Source organism: Zonotrichia albicollis, chromosome 3 (assembly GCF_047830755.1).
Source record: "Zonotrichia albicollis isolate bZonAlb1 chromosome 3, bZonAlb1.hap1, whole genome shotgun sequence".
Classification (NCBI taxonomy): domain Eukaryota; kingdom Metazoa; phylum Chordata; class Aves; order Passeriformes; family Passerellidae; genus Zonotrichia; species Zonotrichia albicollis.
This window is the reverse complement of record NC_133821.1, coordinates 57,155,710-57,174,601: the sequence shown is the minus strand read 5'-3', so window position 1 is coordinate 57,174,601 and position 18,892 is coordinate 57,155,710.

Sequence of the window (18,892 nt, the reverse complement as noted above, 5' to 3'; positions counted from 1 at the left end):
AGAAGATCAGACGATAAAGATCATCTTTTACTTTTTGCTCCTGCCCGTTTTGTTCTTCTGGAACAGCAGATTCTCACATCTATAATAGTTAGGAACTTCTAATTTTAAGCTTTAATTTATTTCTGAGTACTTTATTCCCATTCGTCTTGCCTGATGATACTAGCCTGACTCGAGCTAGCTCACCATCCTCCTGTGTTTTAATGTCTTTATAATGTCCCCTCCATAATTTTCCTCTTCTAAACCTGTGCTTTCATAGGCTTGTTGTGTAAATGGGGTCCCTCTCTTCTCTGCTAATGCACACTGCAGTTTTGTATCGTCTTTTTGTTCAGTTTTTTTTTTTTTTTTGTTTGTTTGTTGTTTGGATTGAGTTGCCTTCAATATAGGTGAAATTATATACAGTTTCTGACAAGGCGCTAAATACACCCAGTTAGAAAGAGCTCAGAATGGTGACAGTGCCCTAGACTGTAAGCCAGTGCCCATTCTGCTGCTTCCACAGCTCACTCATGTTGCTGACTAATAGCTACCTTCTGGACAAATAGTATTGACAAAGATTTCTTTTGCTTCTTTTGTTTCCAAATGATAGTGCCCAGCTCACAACAGAAATTCCTGTATTTAGCTTCTATGTGCACTCTGTGTACTTTCTGTTTGGCCTCACTGTCTTTCTCACTTTGTGCCTTACTGTGACCTTATGAGCACTCTGTTTTTTGGGGTTTTTTTTGGTCCAGTCACCAGATACTCATCAGTCGCCCCTGGCAGCACTTCTAAGCTTTGTCTCACCAAGACCCTCAGCTGGCAGATGCCTCACTTTGGCCGAGGCCAAGCAACTGCTGCTCTGTAAGGAATTTCACCAGCAGTGCATCTAGCCTGCTGATCTGTCAACACAACGCACCCCATTGTCTCCTCCTTGTCCAGTGCCTTACTGTATTGACATTCTTTTACTAATCCTCATCCTCTTCAGCTTAACTAACAGTTTCCCATGTGTCACTGTGCCAAAAGCTTTACTGAGCGCTAAGTAGATCAAGTCTGCAGAATTCCCCTTGTCAAGAAAATTGTCTTGTATAAAGAAAAGGATCAGGTTAGGCACAATCTACTAAAACTGCCTCTTATCCGATTTTCATCATGTAAATCAGTGCAAACCACACACCACTCCATAAACTCATGTGATCCTTGAATTTAAGCAAAATAAAAGTCGCGTTAATGGCTGATGATCAGGGTCACACTAAAGCCAGCAACTAAGCATAGCTGAAACAATAACATTTATAATGTTATTATAACAATATAACAATAATATTATAACAATAACAATAACATTTCGTGCTGTTTTCTTAATACATCTAATAAATATGGTTTTATTCACGGTTCATAATGGTTTCAGAAATGTCCAACAAAGATGACAGGAGTCCACAGTTTTCCAAATGGATAATTTCAAACATTGTTGAATATAAGATCTGACAGTTTGTGAGGAAACCAAATACAAGCAGAAAAGCATGTTCAGATGGGGCCTTGTCTGTATAAAGCTAGTCTACTCAAGACAGCAATTCAATTTCTAGACCAAATATTCACTAAAATACTAATTTGATTTTTGTAACACTTTGATTTCATATAATGGGAAACACATCCAAAACAATTAATTAATATTTTGAAGACATTTGTAAGCTTTATATCATTATTTCTTAACTGTGAAATGCATGCAGTTGCAATAGCAGATGTGACAATGAGGTAAATAGCAGTGAAGGGCTTTTTCTTAACTTGATACAAAAAAAAATACATTTATCACCTTCCTCTCCTGACACCTGTTAATGCCCAGCAGAAGTATGAATTGAGTGTGTGCTCATTTTAGAAGCAGTTCTTCCCTTTAAAAGCAGCTTTTCTGTAGCTCATTATGATTTCTCATACTCTTTACCTTTCTTGTTTTAAGCTTCCACCTCTTTCTGTGCTGGGAAAAGACTTAAGGATTCCCCACTTCAGCCTGGGCAGAGCATTTTGTGCAGGATGGGTGAGAGGGAACTGCATGAGGTGAGGCTCCAGTGGCTTGATGGGGGAATTGGACTGTAGAGCTGAAAGGGTGCAAGTCTGTGACACCCTTGCCCACACAGATAAATTTCTGTCCTCAACCAGGCCATGCTGTGCAAAATACAACCAGCCCTGCATGGAGCCTGACAGCTTTGTGATAGGATCCATCATTTCTTTCCTTCTTTATATGTGGGCTGTTGTGGTTTTTTTCTCCTAGACTTTATTTTCTGCTATTTAATTTTCATTTCTCATAATGAGACCCACATCCCTGCAGATGCCATAAATCCATTGTTCAGGGTCAAAAAAAGAGAGAAGAAAAAAGAAACAAGTGTGAAGAGGAGGATTGTGCAGTCGTACTTGAGAAAAGGTGTTCTGATTGTTTTCAACAGCAAGTAGAAGCATTTGCAGTTATGGTGAGGGAAGAGTTTGCAATCAAAGTAGTGAGAAACTGGAAAGTAATTTTGGTAGAAACACTTTTCAAGGGCTTGTATTTCCATATTCTCTCAGGTAATGTGATCCAGAATGTCTTCAGTACTTAAAAATATTTTAGGTTAGGTAGGGGAAATAAAAACACTTTGTTATTTAACTTGAATACAAAACTAAATTTGGGAAATACTAGCAATTTTATCTTCTAGGCAACTTTTCAGAGTTACTAAAATCACTAATAAGGTATATATCAACCCCTAGACCACACAAAAACCTGAAGCACACAAAATAAAGAAAACAAATTTAATGAGGTAGGAAGGCTCTCGGTGTCAATGAAGAAATGAAAAAAATAGATCAGCACTGGAGTCTCAAATCATCTCCTTTTGCAAAGCGAGTATGCACAGGCTGCTTAGAAAATAAATGATACACTCAAAGCTGGTAGAGGAATGCAGAACACTTATTCCCAAGCAAAACACTTCTTTTTAGCGTGTAATCCCACCATGGCACTTCTCTGCTGCACACAATGTAAAAGGTACAGATCTGATGTGTCATTATGCAGTTGCAGCACGCTTAAACATTTCTGGTTACTGCAGACTGAGAGATATTTAATACCACAGAATAAAAAAATATAGAGTTGAAAAAATAGAATGTCACTGTAGTAAAAGACAGATCAGTAACTCTGTTATGACTCAGTAGCTCACAATAAATTATTTAAACAACTTGAGCTCAAGAATGACCTTTCAGCCATTGCAAGGCAGGAAAAATATTTTCCTTTCTTAACCTCCACAATTCAAATTCCGCTTCTTCCATCAAAATCAGAGGACCAAGATGTGGGAACTTGGTGATTAATCTCAGACTGTGAAGCCCTGAAGCGCCATCAATCAGGTGTAGATGGTGACTTGGTAATGGAAGCACTGGGAGAGGGTCTGCTGAGCAGAAACCGGGGGCACATCATATTGCTTATCATAAATTTTGAAGCATTTATGACAGAATATTTAAAATTGATAAATTCTTCAGTGGTTTTGAACAACTCAGGTCTTGAAGCACATACTTTAATCAATTCTAAGTTATAAAGGTAAACTTTAGGTACATATTATTGCAGTGCATTTTACAGACATCCAAGCACATTGGAAATTTGTAGGTCAAGCTCCATTAGCTCAGAGTATCTACACATCTCCATCCCTTTGAAATCTGACCTACTTCACGTGCTTTTCACAATAGGCCATGCACTTGTGTCAAACGAGGGTTTAGGAGTCTCCTTATCTCGTCTGCCAGATGCCGGTGGCGAGGTGCAGGCAGGGAGGAGCCGCAGGAGTTTCTGTGCGGGGCGGCAGGGGCTGCCCCAGCTGGGCACAGCCCATTCCAGCCCATTCCAGCCAGGCACAGCCCATTCCAGCCGGGCACAGCCCATTCCAGCCCATTCCAGCTGGGCACAGTCCATTCCAGCCGGGCACAGCCCATTCCAGCCGGGCACAGACCATTCCAGCTGGGCACAGCCCATTCCAGCCGGGCACAGCCCATTCCAGCCCATTCCAGCTGGGCACAGTCCATTCCAGCCAGCTCCAAGGTGCCACTGCAGGGTTTGCTTGAGCTCTGCCGCCATGCTCCAGCTGCTTTCAGGAAAGTGTGCTTCAGAATGGGCCAAACACAAATTTTTTTAATGATGAAAAATCTCAGGATTTTTTGCTGGTCGCTGTGACCCTGAGAAATTTAAAAAGTCTTTTCCCAGTCCGAGCGCCTGAAGAATGAGTCGGAGCTCTTCAGTTCTCGGTCTCAAGGTTGTTTATTGCGTCTTACCTATAAAAGTTTTTCTCCTGCCCTGCCGAAATCTGTCCAGCAGAACAGTTCCATGCACACTGCCTGCCCCCAGGGTGGTGTTATGTCTTTATACTAAAAACTATGTATACAATGTTTACAATTACTTTCCAATACCTATCACCTATGTTAGCCAGTGAGCTTTTACTCTAAACCAAAAGTGCCAACATCACAGCAGAAGATGGAGGCCAAGAAGAAGAAGAAGGAGAAAGGCTGGACACGCCCAGATTCCTCCATCTTGCCTCCTGAACCCCCCTTCCAGAAACCCCAAAATCTACTTTTTCACCCCATGATAGCATCACTATTATTCTACTTAAACTGTTGTGGCTTGCTGATCTTCATATACGGTTGGTAATTTGATCCACGGGTCATAATAAAAACCACAGGTGTTTTGGTCTCTCTGCCAGGGCTTCTGAGCCCCCTGGCAGTAGTCCTGGCCATCCTGGACAGCCAGAGGGATGTCCTGGGTTCCCACAGAAAAACAGCAAAATGAACAGCAAGGAGGGAGTAGCAGGATGTGGGGGAAGTTGCTCCGGGCACCAGAGTGTGGTTTCCCTGCAGCCCCTGGGGCGGGTGAGCAGCGAGCAGTGCAAAGGGGCTGGAGCAGCACAGGAGAGCTGCAGCACCCCGACCACGATCCCCATCCTGACCCTGTGTGCTGCCCAGGACTAGGGAAAGGGAGCGGAGCTAGAAATGAAGGAGTGAAGTGGAGCCTGGGGGAAAAAAGTGAGAGGTGCTGGGAAGGTGTATTAATTTCTGCCCTTTATTTCTCACCATCCAACACTGTTGCTAATTGGCGATAAGCTAAATTAAAACTTGACAAGTCAGGTGTGCACTGCCCATGAGGGTACGCAGTGAGTGGTCTCTCTGTTGTGACCTGCAAGCTTTCCATTTTATTTTCTCCTCCCTTCCTGCCTAGGAGGAGATTTAGGAGAGAGCTGCTGCAACTGTCTGGCAGTTGTGCAAAGTTAAGCCACCAGGTCCCTACAGCTGAATTTGAAACGCTGCTGGGCATTCTATGTGGACAGCCACAATGGTGTATTCACTATATGGGGAAAAGCCAACACATCTAGTGGCTTATTTGGTGCTGTTTGGAAGAATACCTTGGAAGAATGAAGTTCAGTAGTTTTGGGGGAGCAAAAGTGAATTCTAGTGAGTGTCATACAAATATAAATTAATTTATCTCTAGTATTTCCACATTTGAGTTCTGTTTAAGCAAAGAAGATTCTAATGTTTGACAGGTTTAAGAAAATTACATGCTGTTTCTGTGAGTTAAAAAATTGTTGGGGTTTTTTTGTTGTTGCTTTTTGGTTGGTTGGTTGGTGTTTTTTTCCCCCAGAGATAGTTTTCCCACTAATGGAAATTGATTGAATCCAATTCTCATATTGAGAACACACTGAGGAATTTCTTCAGTGAAGTATCAAATGAGTTTGAGATACTTCTTCACATTGCAACAAATCAGCACTCTGCCAATTCATGCAACTCCGCCTTTAGGATGTAGATACTATTTCTTGATCATTGACCTGGAAATTTTTCTAAAACTGTGTGTTTGCTACTCCTTATTTTAAATAATTTACTTTCCTTTATATTTGCTAGAAACAATGAAAAAAACCCCAAAGGAATATTTTGAAAGTGTAGTGGTTTGCTCAGAAATTGTGAGAAGGAGAAAAAGGCTTTAGAGGAATCAGTGTGAAATGTGCACTAAAGTAGGTGTACACATAGAAAATCTGTGGTTATGTGACTGCAACTTTAGCCAGGCTCTTAGCACATCAGCAAAATATTCTTTGATAACACCAGATATCAAAACATGGGAACTCTTCACATTGGTACCTAGAACATGATATATGAAACCCATTAAATATAATAAAAAGTGTGATTAATTTTGAGAGCCTTAAGATTGGAGGCTGTAGATTTGAAAGTTATAATGTTTTGATAACAATGCATAATATTGGCTATTTAATACTCATACGTATCTTCCATTTCCATAGTATCAGAATAGTACAATATTGCTAACTGGGAATGGTGATGTTGGATCCTGAAGGATCCTGAAGTTGTACAAGCTTTAGCAAATGCTACTTATATCTGCAAATGATACAATGAGAAGGAGAAACAACATGGAAAAGTACAAACCCGTTTTATCCTGTGTATCCACAAAGTAGAAGATGATGGGAATGATGACACCCAGCTGAGTGGCTCAGTTGACACACCTGAAGGACAGGTTGCCATCCAGAGGCACCTGGACAGACACAGGGAGTGGTCCTACAGCATCTCATGAGGTTCAACAAGACCGAGTGCAAGCACTGGGGTTGGGGCAACCTCCAACATCAATAAAAGCTGAGGCATAAACAGGTGGAGAGCAGCCCTGCTGAGAGGGACTTGGGGGTGGTTGGGAGGTTGGACATGACCCAGCAGTGTGTGCTCACAGCCCAGAAACCAAACGTGTCTTGGGCTGCATCCAAAGCAGCGTGGGCAACAAGGCAGGGAGGGGATTCTGCCCCTCTGCTCTGCTCTGGTGGGACCCCACCTGCAGGGCTGCATCAACTCTGGGATACCCAGCAGAGGATGGACATGGGACTGTTGGAGAGATTCCAGAGGAGGCCACCAAGTGGATTAGAAAGATGAAACAACTCTCCTGTGAGGAAAGGTAAAGAGAATTGGGGTTGTTCAGCCTGGGCAAGAGAAGGCTTTGGGGCTTAATTTCAACCTTCCAGTACTTGAAGGGAGCTCATAAGAAAGATGGGGAGAGACTATTCACAAGGACAAATAGTGACAGGAAAAGGGGAAATGACTGCACACTGAAAGAGGGTAGGTTTAGATTAGATATTAGGAAGAATTTTGATTCTATGACTCTATAAAAGTTCCTTGTATATACTTTCAAAGTTTGAAGGCAAAGTCTGGCAAAACAGAGAAAATATTAATTGGCTTCTAATGTTCATTGCTTGCACATTCCAATCTTCAATCATCTTGTGCAGTATCCTTTTCATCTGAGTGAGGCTAATGCAGATATCTGGGAAGCTGGAGTTTGAGAGAAGTTTATTTCTTCTAAAATGAGTACCACTGAATACACGAGATAAATTTATACAGCATCAAGAAATATTAATGGAACACATTTGGCACTGTTCCTTAGCTTCTCCAAAAGCAGACATTCAGGGAAGGGAAATGTGCCACCTGACCACCTGAAATTCCTGTTTTCTTTCACACAAAGCAATTTACAGAAAAGGGAGGCAGAAATCCCACTCTGGAGACGCCTCTTTTTTTACCCCTCAGAGATTTTTCTGTGGGTTTCTCTGTTTTGCCTGCCCCTGCCTGGGAGCATACAAGCAAGTACAAAGTGACTGGAGCCTGTATGCTGTGCTGTCACTGTGCACCAGCTGCCTGTTATTCAAGGAATGTTGTAAAACATCTCAGGGAGTCTGTGACTAACACAATTTCAGTAAGGATCCAGACAGAGGCACTAGAGCAGGAGTTAATTAGCAGCCTCCCAGCAGCACCAAAGTGAAATGGGAAGAGTCTGTGTTTAAAACCCCACCACTCCTCCAATCCACATAATTCACATTCATCACTCACTGTACAAAAGCAGCCACTTAACTCTGATTCTCTAAGTGCAAAACCAAAGCAAGGCAAATCTTTTCATATGCTTTGTAGTACCAGCTGCTGTACTGTCCTTTTACAGCTAATTAAAACCACATGATTTTCCAATTCACTTGGTGCAGAAAAATGTGTATTTTGGTGGTATATCATTTCAAAAGAGCACGTCTTGCTGCAGATTAGAGAGCACTAACTTGAGATCCTGTTAAGATCTGTAAAAAGAGTGAACAATTATGGTTGGCCTTCATCCTCAGGAGCCTTAAAAAATTCTCATAAAAGTCCCCTGAGGTGCAGTTAGATGCCATCTATGCAGCAAAATCCCTGCAGCTGAGCAGTGTAGGAAAAGGATTTGGCAGCTTCCCTAAGATATGTATATTCAAGTGGAAATTATTCAGAGGGAAAGATTTGTCTGTATGGCTGAAGTTATTTCCAAGTGGGCCAGCAATGTGCTGGTTCCAGGACTGAGGCAGCAAGGAGAAACAGCTCTTGAAAGGAAAGACAGAAAGAGCAGGACTATTTTTTTTCATTAGTTCATGGGTTAATAAATCAGTGTTTGTGATCTATTTTGAGGGCTCTGAATAATAAAAGGCAACCTTTAAGTGCTGAAATCCCACTCTTCTGAATTTGCAGTATAATTAAATTTGTGAGAATTATGCAGCCAAAAGGTTCACAAATCAAGTTGTTGGGGTTTTTTAAACAACTTTCAGTTTGAGGCTAATTAGCTGCTTCAGAGTCAGTAATGGGTTTTTCATACATTTTCTATGTTCATATTTATATTCAAAAACTATGCCCATAAAATAATGTACTCTTCTGGGGCATTCCAACAGAAATTTTAATCAGTTAGGAAAGTTGATTAAGAAACTAGCAGATTTGAAAAGCACTTTGCACTAATGCAGACTAAGATTCAGGCAGAGGATGCGCCACAGTTTATATTAAAAAAAAAACCCAGACAAATAAAGATGGAACTTTTTCCTTATTATTCCTTTTTTTTTTCTGTTTTCTGTGCTTCTTGTAATTTGACTGATCATAAATTCCAAATGCCCAGACATTTCATTTTTGCTCATAACAATCTCTTTTCAAAGTTTGCTGGAGAACTTTTTCTATAAAATATTTTTCATCATTTCCTTTTTCTGAATCCTGAGAATTTTAAAAAGTGCAAGCAAATGGTTGTGCCAACACAGAGATGGATTTATTACATGCTAGTGTTAAGCATGAATCACACTAATAAATGTAGGATTGATTCTACTGTGTATATTTTGTAAATATTTGTTTTAATTGTTTGTGAAGCCAAGGCCTAAAATGTACATAGTTATACTGATAAGCATGTATATGTTCATAGGGATGTAGGAGAATGTAGGAGAAGAACTGCTCCAAATTTACATATTAGTAGACAGGGACTGCTAGAAATAGAATGTTAATAGAAATAAGACAAAATATGGAGTTATCAGATTAACTGCTCTGATTAACTTCCTTCTTTATTATATTCAGAATTATTACAGAACGGAAACATGGACCCTTTTAGAAAGCCCCTAGGAAAGCAAACCCTGGATCCTGAGGCAGTAGCAGGAGTAATGAAATGTTACAGTCCGTATAATTATTTTTTTTCAAGAACTGCCTTGTAGCCATTCGTTGTGCCATAGTAATATTATGGCCTTAACTGTAAATGTAAACATAATGCTTTAGTGTAAAATGCTCTGTTATCTTTTGGCACAGCAAGAATATTGAGTATTCACTCGAGTGAAGAATGACTGGAAAACCTCTGATTTTGAAGCACATCTGAAGAGCTTCTGTCAGGACAAGTTACACTGCACAAAGACAAATAAATATGATCTGAGAGCAGGAGATTAATTCTGTAGGTCACACACTGTGTAGTTCCACAGGCCTGTGAAAGTCGTTCTGAAGAACTGTGAGCCTGCCAGAGATGAAGGTGCAAATACTACAGAAAACATAAAAGAAACAAGTACAAAAAGGATGAGCCTATGAAGGTCAGCATTTTTTTGTATCAACTCCCTTAATGCAGAGTTTCCTGAGAAGATGATCAGAGCAGGCTGCATTTGCAGTGTTTGCTCCTGATATGCTTCTGCTACTACCCTTTTATTCAATACCCATTCACTTAGTCAGTCCATAGGTGTTCAGTAGTATAGGACTATATAAGAACAGTAAAAAATATCCCTCAGTGAGAATACAATATCAGTAAAAGCTTAACAAATGTCAGGAACAATAATAAGCAGCATGCATTTGACTTCATTCTTGTTTTGGTAACAGGAAATTATGTGATAGGGAACCTTCAAACCAGAAATGTTTCAGAAGCAAAAAATCAGCCAGGACAAAGATCACAAAGGTTGTTTAGGGATCTTATCTTTATATGCATATGGTTATTTTTTTATATTAGAAATTTAATTACTCTAAAAAGATTGATTTTATGTTCATAGAAAATGAATACTTATTCAAAAATGGTGTTATTCTGATCTTGAAGCTATGTTCAAACTGAGATTTTCCATCTGTGCATCCCCCCAAACCTTTAAGAGGCTGTTCACTTTATCTCTCAGTCCTGTTGGTGCAGGGCATGGGCCAGGGAGATGGTTCTGGAGCACATTTATTGGTTAGGAAGTAGCTAAGGAAGTTCAGAGTCGTGGCAGCATTTGAGATTCTTGGACAGCCTTTACATGACTACCTGTAACAAGCTAACAAGCATTATGAAGGACTGCTTTTCAAAATTCAGTATCATCCATTTCAGGGCTAGACTCAAACTGAAGCATTCTCATGTGTTCAAAAGTCTTGCATAACCAATTACAGATAAGTAAGTCTATTTTGTCTTATAAAGATTGCCTTTGCCTAATAAGTTTACTTTTTCTATTATCTAAATAATGACAAGTCAGAAGAAGATTAACTAAAAGGCTAGTCCCATTTATAATAAATATTTTCCTAAAGAACACGTGATTCATTTTGTTTGCAGCTATCAAAGGTAACCTTTGAAGGAAAATAAATAAAAAGTATTTTAAAAGCTATCATCACAGGCCTTTGCTATTTCTAACAAATTTAATTGTTCTAGATTAGTTAATTTGCATAGATTACATAGAGTTGTTAAAGATTTATCCTATTCTCCAGTAATTTAATCTTTCAGAAATACTTTCTGCTTTCCTATGTTTATGTTGTCCCAAAATAAGTGCAAAATATTAAATTAGGAAAGCAACAATTCATAAACACTTACCTATACATGGCTGCACTGGACAGACAGAAAACAAACCCACAATCATTGAGGATTTTTCTTCATGAGAGAGGCGTAACTGCACATCTGTGGCCATGACATGAGAGTTTATTTAGTCTGGACTCTACAGAAGCAATAATGAGCACAATGAGATAGCAAGCAGATGAGTTTTAAACCTCTAAAAACTGCTGAGTAATACAATGCTAAATAAGGAAGCTAGCTCCTTATTTCTTCTGAATCATTAACTTTTCAACTTGAGGAAAACAAGAATGGGAAAGAAAAGGCAGGGTTTTTGTGGGGGAACTGTGAGGCCTTTGAACTGTGGCTGGGAAGTTCTGGATGATACTTGGTCATGACAGACTACAGTTAATCTATTTTGCTGAACTACAGTTCAAATTTTTCACTGCAAAAGCTGCAGTTCAAGCCAGACAGCCAGGTCACAAAACTGACAATCATTTGTCTGGCTTACCCCTGGACAAACCTTTGTTTGATTACACCTGGAATCAGTCTCTTGACTTGATAATTAAGCCATATATTCAGAAAAATTAAGGAAGATTAGTAGGGGAGATTATGAGCCCAGAGCAGAACACCTTGTTTCAAGCAGGCACTGATCAATTCCTTATAAGCAAATTTAACTATCCTTCATCATATCCACTTACCTGTACATGACTACATAAGTCAGGCAGGAATCAAGTTCACAGTCATCTAGGATTTTTTTTGGCAGAACAAATATATAACTTCCTGGCTATGCCCATGAGAGTTTATTTAGGCTTGATTCATTAGAAGAAATAATGAGCACGAAAAATAATAAACAGGTTATCTCAGAGGTGCTATAAATGACTGTCCATGCTTTATTTGTTTACCAAGGGTGTAAAGGCAGAGGGAAAGCAGTGAACTCTCCCTCTCTGTCTGTTTAAACAACTAACTTAAGTCTCACTGAATGCAGGAAAATATTAGGGGAACCTCAATTTTGGCTGTGTCAAAAACAAACCAGCTACTGAAAACTACAGACATCTTCAGGAGGGATGCCTGAATGGTTAGCACCAAAAAACAGTCCTTCATTAGTAAAACAAAATAAACTAATTTCCATGTGAATCTCCAGGTAGCCAGAAAGTAAAAAGCCCACAGAATTAGCTTTGAAGCAGAAAAAATGTGTAAGGAAACTGAGAAGTCAGTCACATTTTGTTGACTTCATCAGGAAATAAGGGAGTAAGGAAGGCATTTCAGAGAGACTCTTTGGAAATCCTATGAATTTTGTGTTTTGTTCACCAGCTTTTGGAGTTTCCTCCTTACTTATGACTATGACATTGTAGCCACTTTTCTGTTCTTTATTGGTGAAGGACCCCACCTCAGGCTGTGGAGATCTGCTCTCTATGTCCTGCATGCATTTTTCTCCAAGCTGTGCCAGGTAACTGTAAACTGTGGAGTGTTCCTCACTTCCCTATCAGATGTGTGTCATTATGTGTGCTACAGTTTGAATGAATCCAGAAATAATCCTATCTTGTCAGCTGAGCAGACAGTCTTGTCACTACCCTGCCAGTTTATACATGAGGAAGTGGGAGCTGTGTGAGCAAGCAGTGAACAATCATTTGGACTAATTACAAGCAAAGTGATTGAAATAAATGAATGGCATTGAAGGAATCGTGTTGAGTTGTTGCTGAGAGAAAATTGTTTTGCATGTGTATATTCTTAGGAGGTTTGTCATGGATGCATCCATGACAAGGGTATGGCATGCTGCTGCTCAGAGGCTGGAGGGAGATGGAGGGCACCCTCAGCAGGGAGCTGGTCACCTGCTAGTCTGTGTCTTTCAGTCCTGGTCAGCTGAAAGCCACATCCTTCTGGGCACAGAAAGCTCTTGTTTCATGAGAGATAGATGAGTAGGCACGTAGTGATGTTGGTTGGCAAAGTTTGCTCTGTGTTTTTCTAGTAAAACTTAATGGTAAGATGAGTTTCTTGAAAAACATTTTCTTTCTTTTTCAGAAAGTGATAGCATTCCTTGAAAATCATTGATGGCAATGCAAAGGAAGAGTTCTTTTGGAACTTCTAACTTTTTCTTTAACGTGTTCAGGTTTTTATTACTGAACATGTTTGGAAATTCTGTGGTTTTTTTCTGTTTCCAGTGAAAACAAAACAAAACAAAAGAAAAAAACCCAAAAACCAGTGGAAAACATTTTTAATAGGCATTTTCTGCAAGAAAACTACCACATCATTATACTACCCCTGACAGAGACATCAAGAAATGTCAGAGATGTCAAGCTCATGTTGCAAGTCAAGTGTAGAACTAGAATAAAGTTCCTACCTATCTGTCTATTACTTTAAATATGGTTTTTCTTTTCCTGGTGCTCTGAAATCTTTCCTTCTCTCTATGTGTCATTCTTTAACTTCAAGTCCTATTCTGAATCCATCAAATATACTCTGATCCCATTTTTTTTGTTAACTCAGGCAATTTGTCTTCAACATTCATCAAAGACTATAGTATGATTTTCATAGTAAGTATCTCCTCTGGTGATTACAACTTTGCTGAAGAAATTCTGGAAAATGCTGCCTTGTAATTTTTGCCATATTTGTATTAAATCATATTAAAATCATAGAATCTTTTATTCATTGCAGTATGTATAAGATTCTCCTCAGGATCTGAATTCTGTGTTTGTGTTGCAATGCACAAAAGCTTACTTGTTTTACTGAGGATAGGGAAGTTATAATTGAAGATGTTATTTTATGAAATCTGAGCATGACAAAATAAACTTCCTTATATTACTGCTATTGTGGAAGAATATAATTCTTTGTAAACATTGAGTGCATGTGAGTATTTGAGGTCACAAACCCCTGCATATGTCTGTTATATAATGGTCACTTGGAGCCATTTATCATTAATGACCATTGATTTTAATTAATATGTTGTATTTGTCTTAAGAGAAGTCCTTATGCTTTGTGTTAGAGCAATGATTCCTGAGAATTTGAACATGTACTCTCCCATGGCAGCCAGCAATTAGTGTTTTGGCATTTGTGGGAAGACTGTTGCCAATATCACTCACCTGCTATTACTAAAGCAGCAATATCACAAGAAGGCAATAAAGAGGAGGGAAAAGAAAGTAGTCATTGTTTGTTTAACTGGCATGAAAGCAAAGCGAGCTGCATGGACAGAGGCCAAATGGTTCCTCACCAGAAGTACGGCCGGGAGTGGCTGCACGCTGGCAGCAAGCACGCCAGAGCCAGCCCCTGCAGAGGGGCACACACTCTGCCAGACCCAGACATGGAGCCAGGGCCCAGGTCCAGCCTATCACACATGTTAGAGAAAGATTAGAACTTCTAATCACTCATCTGAATGAAGAAAGAACAGAAATTTTTTTTTCTGCAAGAAAGAGTACACCTAGACACAGGGGAGAGGAGGAAAAAGGGAGATAAATACAGAAAAAGAGAAGCTCTGCTCCCAACCCCTGGCTAATACACCACACTAGGATGACATGAAAGCTTTCAAAAGTGTTTTAGCTGTACTTTAAAGCAAACAGAAAAGCAGGAATCTTCCGGGTATAACAAAAACTTAATAAAAGGGTTGTCATCATAAATCAAGGCATTGTTCATTTGTAGAATACTTCTTCCAAAGGAAAATTCCAATAGTAGATATACATCTTAAAGCTGGAAGTATATTTTTGTTTTGTCCAGAGATTGACACAGGTCCTTCTTTTCTTTGAAATGTGGGAAAATAAATAGCTTACAGCGTGATGGTGATGTATGGGGATGCTCCTTAAAATTGTCTCTCAGACTTGTCTCAGAAAAAGCAAAGATTTAAATCTTGATCTTCCCAAAGAAGCAAGGTACCACTCTCTCTCTCTCTGTTTCTTTTTTTCTGTTTTTCATTCATGCAGAGTAGGACTCCTCTAACAAGTTCTTATGCTTTTAAACCTCCACATACACAGTACCCAAGAGGAACAGCAGTTATTGAATTTTCCCTTTAAAGCTCTATGGTTTGCTAACAGTAGGTAAAAATTAAGTCAAAAGGATATCTATCAGGGATTGGATCAATAAATTGCTTTTCATACTGAGGGTAACTTAATTCCTGCTCAGAGAGTGTCTTTGCTCAGACAGAGTGTCTGTTGTAGAGACACAGCTGAACAGATAATGTTTGTTGCAGACTCTGCTGGGGAGCAGGGAACAGCACTAGGTGCAGGCTTTCCTCTTCTCAGATGCACACATGTATATAGACCATAAATTACAGTGTAACAGTGCTGCAATTGTATTTTACCAACGCTGCCGTTAATAGGACAAATGGGGAAATTGTTCCAGTGTTAAAGATTTCTCTGAAGCACAGAGAAAGTGCCAGGATAGTGACATGGGGAAACCCAGACCACCACCCAGGATTGATGCACCATCCAATCTGACCATCTGATCACAAGAGAAAAAAAAAAAGAAAAATAGTTTCAAACAGTCATTATTTGGTATCCTTCCACATGTGGTAAAGTCTCTAAAAATTGCTAAGTCAGTGCAAAATGGAGAAGCTAGCTCCTTACTTCTTCTGTACCATTAAGTTTTTTGTTCTAAGGCAAAGGAGAATAGGAAGCAAGAAGCAGGATTTTTGAGCTGGGATTGCAAAGGAGTCCATCAGCCCAGGGCTGAGCATCTCGTTTCAGGCAGACACCCATTATCCCTTGTAAGAAAATTTAGGTACCCGAGGCATTGTAATGAAAGTCTTGAAGTCATTTATTTTTTGAGAATGAGCTATATATCTCATGATGAACATCTGTTTATTGCATCTCTAATGACTCAAATCTCCATTGGCTGATCTATTTATCTCTTATAAGGAGTTTTTGTTAATCCTGTTCTGATTAGGAGTTTTTGATGCACAAATATATACTTGGAAGCCATAAGGAAGCTATATTTATATTATCCTGAATTAAATGAGAAGTAATATTTTTCTGGGAAAAAAAAAAAAAGGAATTCTAGAATTTCACTAGTGAATAATTTTTAGATTGCACGATATTTTAAGATACTATTTTAAAATGACACACCTAGAAAGCCAGTGCTTTCCATCCCCTTCATATATGTTTGAAAGATATAGAAAAACCATAACAACTTAACTTTTATTCCTCTTATAAGTGTTAAGAATCTGTTGAAAAAATATATTTTAAAATGGTCAGGTAGTAGCTTTAAGTAGTTACATGGTGTACATGTCTGATGCCTGAAAAGAAATAACAGGAGTGAGAAGGGCAAAGAAGCAAATCCAGAAAGTCACAGCTAAGGTAGTGTGACTACAAAGTCCATTGGCACAAGTCCAATGTCAAAGGTATGGTGAGTGAAATCTAATTTGTCTGATGAGTCAGGAAGAGGCATGCACAACATCTAGACAGTGTCTAAGATGGGGATAGCTTATGTGGATTTGTGTTTTTGAAGCCTCTTCTTTCCAGGTATCTGTATGTTTGTCTCCAATCCACCTGACAGGTGGATTAACAGGTATTATGCTTATTTTACACTGCACAGAACAGACGAGATGTTGAGTAATTTCCTTTGAACCCACTGGAATTCACAATGGACATTATTGTAGTGACAAGTACTAGTTTCATAAAATTTAGTAGGGTCCATAGAAGGGTCACAAAGATCACCACGGACATGAAAATCTGTCACTTGAGAAAAGTCTGAGAAAGCTGCATTTGCTCAGTTTTGGGAAAAGAAGGCTTAGGGGACATTTTATCACCATGTTTCAGGGGTAGGGACAGTAAAAATGGGGATTTCACGGTGTTGGATGTTTCTGATTCAGCTAGATAGGATTCGGGGTCCCCTTGTCTAGATTGTGTTTTTGGCAAAATATTTTGGATTAGATGATCCCTGAGGTCCCTTCTAATCCAATATTCTATAATCCTTGTCATGCAGTTATTTTCTCACGGCAAGCATTAACTTTCAGAAGGTATGGCTTTGATGGTAGCCTTTACATTAACATACATAATCCAGTGGAATGCAACACAAAGGAAGATACATCTCGGAGTTTGAAAATTTCACTACTACATCCTAACCACAAAGCCATATTTTTTTTAACTGTAGTTATGGCATAATATGTCTTCTGTATTCTAATTCTTGCTAAAATCACATTCATTGTCATTTAGAAGAAGTATATTTAGCTATAACTTGAAGATCTTCTGTAGGTTAAAGATGATATGAACAAGAAAATGCTCAAAGCTCCCATCAGACCATAAGAGGCTAGTCCTGTAGTAGTCCTGTATCTTGTTTCTTAGCTCTGTTCAATCTGGTTTTCCACAGTGCATCAGGAATCTGGTCTGCAATAAAATCTTCTATACAGATAGCGTTTCAAATTAAATTTAATTTAAAAAGAGAGTGCGCATGAAAGTCTCTCACCCACTACTGCACAAACAACATTTTTTTGCTTATGCTTTTACCCAGCAAAGTGCTTTGAAAACATTTCAAACTTGTTTGTTCAAGATGCTGGAACTATATACAGTAAACATCCATCTGCGTATTAGACTTAAAAACATTTTGACAGCATTAAAGAAGGCACAAACAGTAAAATAGTCTGTATTCAGATATACCAGTGGGCTAGGCTATCTCTTTATGCCTGATAAGATTCAGGAAATAAATTTAGTGAAACTGCAGACTGCATGAATACCTCAGTGTATCAGAAATTTTGATTTTGAGAGCAATGGTAGACATGGGCCAAGAAGGGTGCAGGCTTTACATTATCAGTAAAAGGCACTTCTGCCTCTATAAAATTAAAGGCAGTTGAGTATAATCAAAGCATTTCTTGCAGGCAATTTTTGTAACAATAAACAAAAGAGGAAAACTATCCTTCAGTAAATCTCACAGTGACAGAACCAGAGGGCTGCCACAACAGCAGCCCAAGCTCCAGGTTGCATTTTGGTAGAAGTGTATAGGTCTGTGACTGCCCTGTGCAGGACTGCCTCTGGAACAGCACCAGCTGAAGAGCACTGGGATGGAGCCATTAACCAAAGACTGTTTATTTATAACCAGTGTTCTTGCTGATTACACAGATGATTATATCTGTCTGCTGGCAAGAATTCTGTTTCCTGTATATTTCATACTTAGGAATATTAATATTTATTTTAAAAAGTTATAAATCTCCAGACTTCCCATAGTCAAATTTAGTTTGATTTAACAAAACATGAATTTTACCAGAAAAGAAAAACTCTCAGTGATACATTCATGTATCTCTTTCAGTAATGAGCTGAGTTGTACTATTCGCAGAAGATGTTTTCCTTTGGTGAAGACTTGCTAACTTTCCTAAATGTTAAACAGAAATTATGCAAGTTTTGATTAGACCTATCAGCTTTCTAAAGGGACTATCAAAAGATAATTACGCACAAGAATGATGATCATAGGAAGTAGTGCGTGTTGTTCAAAGAAAATGTTTTCTGAAATCTGCAATTATATATGTTGCTGGAAATATTCCCAAGTAAACTTCATTTTGTAGCTCATCCTCAAGAGATGTCATTAACATAACGATACATTTGTACCAATTATCAAGGGAATGTCTGAATTTATTTTCACGCTGGGTAAGTAAGGAGCACATTCCCAGGAACAGTTGTATGACTAAGTTCATATTTGTTGTATTATATTGATACGTTATTTGTCAAACAGCACTTAGAGTAACAGCTGTAAGAATAGCTATTTTATAAACTCAAGTGATTTTTCTCTATTTCAGTTACCTTTGATGGAAGTAATTGAGCTGGTTATTTAGATAGACACGTGACAAATAAGCATACCAGCCTACCTACCATGGCTTTGCTATGTTCTGCTGATCTGCTTCTGCTGCTCTGACATTACTGAAAATTTGCTTCAGTCAATTATTGTGTGAGTATTCTGGAGAGATTTAGCTCT